The sequence below is a fragment of the Phyllobates terribilis genome, unplaced genomic scaffold (genome assembly GCF_046119375.1).
Source record: "Phyllobates terribilis strain yellow unplaced genomic scaffold, ASM4611937v1 Scaffold_11__3_contigs__length_659146591, whole genome shotgun sequence".
Lineage (NCBI taxonomy): Eukaryota > Metazoa > Chordata > Amphibia > Anura > Dendrobatidae > Phyllobates > Phyllobates terribilis.
This window is the reverse complement of record NW_027362771.1, coordinates 592,687,675-592,694,673: the sequence shown is the minus strand read 5'-3', so window position 1 is coordinate 592,694,673 and position 6,999 is coordinate 592,687,675.

Genomic DNA, 6,999 nt, shown 5'->3' with positions numbered 1-6,999 from the left:
TTGTGGCCTCTCCACTCTTCCTCCAGACTCTGGGACCTTGTGCAGTGTGTCAATGACTGCCTTCTGGACATCTGTCAAATCAGCAGTCTTCCCCATGATTGTGGAGCCTACTGAAACAGACTAAGGCACCTGTTTAAACATGTAGGAAGCCTTTGCAGGTGTTTTTTTTTAATTATTCTAATTTACCGAGATAATGACTTTTGTGTTTTCATTGACTGTAATCCATAATCATCAACATTAACAGAAATAAACACTTGAAATAGATCCCTCTGTGTGTAATGACTCTATGCAATATATGAGTTTCACTTTTTGTACTGAATAACTGAAATAAATTAACTTTTTGATGATATTCTAATTTAGTGAGATGCCCCTGCATCAAGAGAATCTTTGAAGACAAAAGGAAAAGGTGCAAGAATTAACCGGTTCAGGACCACCCACTGTACATAAACGTCGGCGCTGCCTGGGCTCTGTGCAGCGCCGACGTTTAAAAACGGTGGGTGGTCCCACAGCGCTCAGGACCCCCAGGGTCCTGCTAGCGCTGCGGTACCGGTTCAGAGCGATAGCTCTGACATGCGGCATCATGGGGACCTGATTGGATCAGGTCCCCATGATGTTAACCTGTTCCTATCTTCTAGATGCCACGATCCATAGCGATCGCGGCATTTAAAAGATAGGGACAGCCGGTGGTCGGCGATCGGGACCCCCTACATACCTGTCAGCGGCGGGGATCCCGGTGCTGTGACCTCTGACATCATCGAGACCTGATTGGCTCAGGTCTCGATGATGTCAGCGTCACACCAGCCAATCAGAGAGATCACCAGGGAAGTTTGTTTTAGCAACAAACTTTCCCGGGCGATCTGCCTGATAAATGCAGTTTCTCCTCCGATCTCAGTGAGAGAGCAGAGGAGAAACAGTGTGACAAGAGCTGTCAGCCTTGCCACTGTGAAAGTAAAAAAAAAATAAAATAAAAAAGAAAGTAAGAGTTAGGGTTAGTGAGTCTGTCAGATCAGTCAGTCCTGTCAGATCAGTCCAGTCAGATCTGTCAGTCAGTCAGTCCTGGCAGATCTGTCAGTCAGTCAGTCCTGTCAGATCTGTCAGTCAGTCAGTCCTGTCAGATCTGTCAGTCAGTCAGTCCTGTCAGATCTGTCAGTCAGTCAGTCCTGTCAGATCTGTCAGTCAGTCAGTCCTGTCAGATCTGTCAGATCTGTCAGATCTGTCAGATCTGTCAGTCAGTCAGTCCTGTCAGATCTGTCAGTCAGTCAGATCTGTCAGTCAGTCAGTCCTGTCAGATCTGTCAGTCAGTCAGTCCTGTCAGATCTGTCAGTCAGTCAGTCCTGTCAGATCTGTCAGTCAGTCAGTCCTGTCAGATCTGTCAGTCAGTCAGTCCTGTCAGATCTGTCAGATCTGTCAGATCTGTCAGTCAGTCAGTCCTGTCAGATCTGTCAGTCAGTCAGATCTGTCAGTCAGTCAGTCCTGTCAGATCTGTCAGTCAGTCCTGTCAGATCTGTCAGTCAGTCCTGTCAGATCTGTCAGTCAGTCAGTCCTGTCAGATCTGTCAGTCAGTCAGTCCTGTCAGATCAGTCCAGTCAGTCCTGTCACATCAGTCAGTCAGTCCTGTCAGATCAGTCAGTCAGTCCTGTCAGATCAGTCCGGTCAGTCCAGTCCGGTCCCGTCCTTTCAGTCCGGTCCATTCAGTCCAGTCAAAAAATATAAAAATAAAATGGCCCGTCAGACTTATACCGCAGAGGAGGTGTATGCCCTGCTGTGTTCTGACACTGATGACAGCGCAATCTCAGATGGAGATATGGATTTTGAGGGCTTTAGTAGCGGCGACACTGAGAGCCCAGAAATGAGCAGTGATTCTGTTCCATCCTCAAGCCCAAGGACCAGTACAGCAATAGGGGCAAATAGCGCTACTGGAGAAACGTCTCCAAATCAGGTAACACTGCCCAGTACAAGCGCTGTCCCTGCTACTAGTGAATTGGCGCACGCCAGTGTACAAGGGGCGTTGCCACATGATCTAGCATTTCCCAGATGGGAGGCTTCAGATTCGGCTGCTCCATTCAGCCCTGATTTTAACGCCATTCCTGGTATAAATGTGGAGGTGGAAGATTTTGGACCAATTCATTTTTTTAATTTGTTTTTTACAGACAGCTTGCTAGAGCATATTGTCGTGCAAACAAATTTATACGCGTCCCAATTCATAAGCCAGAATCCCCGATCTTACTATGCTAGGGCAAATTTATGGACACCAACTAATGTCCCGGAAATAAAAAAAAATTTAAGACTTACATTTGCCATGGGGCTTGTTAAAAAACCAAGCATTCGATCCTACTGGTCCAACCACCCTGTTCAAGCCACCCCTATGTTTTCAGTCATTCTGCCTAGGACCCGTTATGAAATGCTCATGCGGTTTTGGCATTTTAACGACAATAGTCAATGCCTGCCCAGAAATGCCCCAGAACATGACAGGTTATATAAAATTAGACCCATCATTGAAAATTTGTCAGAAAAATTCTTAAGCCTCTACACCCCAACACAAAATATTTCTATAGACGAGTCCCTTGTAAAATTCAAAGGAAGACTGCACCTCAAGCAATTTATCCCATCTAAAAGGGCAAGGTTTGGAATAAAGCTCTATAAAATGTGCGAAAGTTCAACCGGATACACATCCGCTTTTCGCATATATGAGGGGAAAGATAGCCAACTAAACCCACCAGGATGCCCTACTTATCTGGGGACATCTGGAAAAATTGTTTGGGAGCTGATAAGTCCATTTTTTCAAAAAGGCTACAATCTATATGTGGACAATTATTACACCAGCATACCCCTATTTAAAAGTCTGGTTGAACACAACATCGGGGCTTGTGGGACCATCCGTAAAAACCGTCAGGGGTTTCCACAACCATTGGTCAACCAAAAGTTTCAAAAGGGGCAGTCAGGGGCTGTACGCAACAGAGAGCTGCTTGCCCTGAAATATAGGGATAAGAGGGATATTTTTGTCCTCAGCTCGATCCACACAGATGCCACAAGGGCCACTGTAGAACTAGGATCCACCACTCCGAAGCAAAAACCTGTGTCAGTCATTGACTACAACAAACACATGGGGGGTGTGGACCTTGCAGACCAGGTTCTACAGCCATCTCAAGTATCAAGAAAGTCCTATACCTGGTATAAAAAGTTGGTTATCTATTTGTTTCAGGTGGCCACATACAATTCTTTTGTGTTGTACAAAAAAGCAGGAAATTCAGATCCTTTTCTTGATCATCAAGAAAAGGTAATTGAAAATCTTTTCTTTCAAAGTGTTAGCCCCGCTCATCCATTAGAATCTGAGGATGTGAAAACACTCACTGAGCGACATTTTATTGCACTTATTCCAGCAACAGAAACGAGAAGGAACCCCCAGAAAAGATGTCGTGTATGTACTAAGAGAGGAATGAGGCGTGATACCCGCTACTATTGCCCACAATGCCCATCATTGCCAGCCTTATGCGTCACTGACTGCTTTAAAATCTTCCACACAGAACCACGTTTTTAAACTGTAAAAATGTATCCCAATTTGTCATTCAAACATTTGGTTCATTTAGTGAATGACACATTCGAGTAGAGCTCACTTAATTTCCAGGGGGGGTTCTCCAGAATCTAAACCTTCCATTGCGTGCTTGTTTCTGGAAATCATCCATTGAGTTAAAATGGTCACTAAACCCATAGATGAATTCCCAGAGGGGTTTCATTTCCAAAATGGGGTCACTTCAGGGGGGGATTCTTTAGCTCTGGTACTCTGAAAAGTGCCAGAACAGCATAATCCCCCCTGAAGTGACCCCATTATAGAAATGACACCTCTGTGGGAATTCATCTATGGGTTTAGTGACCATTTACCTATCTACTTATTTTCCCACCACTAGATTAATTTATACAGAGGAGTAGATTGTAAAATTCGGTCACTTGTTGTGGGTTTCCTCTGTTTAGGCACTTCAGGGGCTCTCCAAATGCAACATGGCGTCCGCTATCCATTCCAGTCAAATTTCCATTCCAAAAGTCAAATGGCACTCCTTACCTTCCAAGCCATGCCGTGCGCCCAAACAGTGGCTTTGCACCACATATGGGGTATCAGCGTGCTCAGGAGAAATTGCACAACACATTTTGGGGTCCATTTTTTCTGGCTGCCATTGTGAAAATTAAAAATTTGAGGTTAAAGTAGCAGTTTTGTGAAAAAAAGTTAAATGTTCATTGTTTTCTTCCACATTCCAAAAATTCCTGTGAAGCACCTGAAGGGTTAATAAACTTCTTGAATGTGGTTTTGAGCACCTTGAGGGGTGCAGTTTTTAGAATGGTATCACTTTTGGGTATTTTCTGTCATAAAGGCTCCTCAAAGTGACTTCAAATAAGATGTGGTCCCTAAAAAAATGTTTTTGTAAATTTTGTTGTAAAAATGAGAAAACGCTGGTCAACTTTTAACCCTTATAGCTTCCTAACAAAAAAAAATTTTGGTTCCAAAATTGTGCTGATGTGAAGTAGACATGTGGGCAATGTTATTTATTAACTCTTTTGTGTGACATATCTCTCTGATTAAAGGGCATAAAAATTCAAAGTTTGAAAATTGCAAAATTTTCAAAATTTTCGCCAAATTTCCGATTTTTTCACAATCAAACGCAAGTGATATCAAAGAAATTTTACCACTATCATGAAGTACAATATGTCACAAAAAAACAGTCTCAGAATCAGGGGGATCCGTTGAAGCGTTCCAGAGTAATTACCTCATAAAGTGACAGTGGTCAGAATTGAAAAAATTGGCCCGGTCACGAAGGCAAAAACAGGCTCTGGCGCGAAGTGGTTAATTTCCAACAAAGTTGCAGAATGAATGTTCAATACATTTTTAGAATTAATATTCTGAAAATTTTTGGCTACAATAAAGATTTTTATTGTTCATCTCGCTTGTACGTAATTTTACGAGCATTTTGTGCAAAATCCATACATGATAGTTGAAAATAGAAGTATTTTTTTCATGGCATAGAAACCAAAAAGCAAAAAACTTTGTGCTAGGTCACAAGTCATAGACCAATTTATTGTCAAAATGTCAAAACTTATTATCTATAGTTACGCATATATGATTATTTTGTCAGCATTATATCTTACAAGTACACAGTCAAGCATACAGTGACCTTCCTCACACATGTATTAGGACATACCTGTATGTACTTCTTTTATGCAATTTTTTGCATTTATTTAAAATATTCACTAATGCACTTTATTTATATATGCATTTGATTTATACTGATGCAATTTTTTTGCAATGCACGTGTAATAGGAACGATTTGACTCTTTCAGGGATTTTTTCCACAATAGCTCACCCACCAACTTTTCTCTTAATGTGTCTGTATCGGCCTTTGTCTTGTTTACATTGTTTTAACTACAGTTTAAATAAAGTTTTGATTTTTTAACAATACATTGGTCTATGACTTGCATCTCTAGCACAATGTTTTTTGCTTTTTGGTTTCTGTATATTATCTGTGCCCTATGGGGACACTACCTATATTTATATTTGGTTGAGTTGCAAAGTATCTGTATTCTAAATCATGGCATAAGAAAACATAAGAATCAGTCATTGGATTTGAAAAAAATGTCATAAACCCAAATTTTGCATATATGGGTAATTATTCATATTCTGAAATATCACATTAATTTACAGACCCTAAACTAACTATTTCACAGGATTTATCTCTCCCTAACTCAGCAGCACTCTCCCTACACTGTCTGATCCGGAGCGACTGTGTCCAAGATGGCGGCGCCCGGTTTTAATACTCGAGGTGATGCTGTGCGGCCAGCCAATCACTGTAATGCCCACAAACAACATGGCTGCAGCATTACAGTGACTGGCTGGCAATCCCTGCATGTTCATTGGCTCTATAAAGAGCGACAAACGTGCAGGGCGGAGACCCGAGCTCCCGCCCGAGTAACCCGGAAATGCTCGGTGCTCGCCGAACATCCCGAGTAGTGAGATGCTCGGGCGAGTACCGAGCAGTGTCGAGCATGCTCGTTCAACACTAATCTTGATAGATATTGCAATGATAAATATAAAAAAAATGAATGTAGTGTAACCAATAAACAACATTGATACTTTCCAAGCTTAGTAGTAGATAATAGGACAACTAAGTGTAAAAGAAGATCATATACGTGTATAAGAGGATCTCACCTGTGTTGCTATCTGGACAATGGGAAAGTCAGATTCCAAGAAATGGAAAAGGTTCAAGTAAGGGATAGTGATATTCCAATGTTTCGTGGTCTGCTGTGGTACATCCATCCAAGAGAGAAGAAGTTAAGTTCCAAATCATCAGTGTGATGTTGAAGATCCAGGGGCTCTCCCACCGTTAGCATCCCAAGATCTCCTCATAAAGCACTCCTGCAGGCATATAGATTGATGATAAAGAAACCCTGGGCTGGATGTGTCTTAGGCTATGTGCCCACAATGCAGAAATGCTCCGGATTCTTCCTGAGCGTTTCTGCATCTCCCTGACAGAAAAAACGCATGCGGATTGTACATACGTTATTCCTGCCAGGGACATGCGGATGTGAAGCATTCTTCACATGCATTTCCGCATGCGGGTTGACAAGAGCTTTCCAAGCGATTTTAGCATCACTTGGAAAGTGCTTGTCAACTTGGTCACAGTATATAAATCCATGCAAACAGCATGGATTTATATAGTGTGACCGAAAGAATGTTTAAAAATAAAAAATAAATCTATACTTACCTTCAAATGGCTCCCGCAGTCTTGCTTCACTCCGTCCTCTCATGCCAGCAGATCATGGTACACTGAAGGACCTTCCGACATCAGCGTCGTGTGACCCGTCACATGACTATGACGTCAGCGCAGGTCCTCCAGTCCATCGCGATCTGCCGGCATGAGCGGATGAGCGCACCGGGGCCATCAGAAGGTAAGTATAATATTTATTTTTTATTTTATTCTTTTTTTAACAGTTTTCTATGGTACCCGGGTCCGG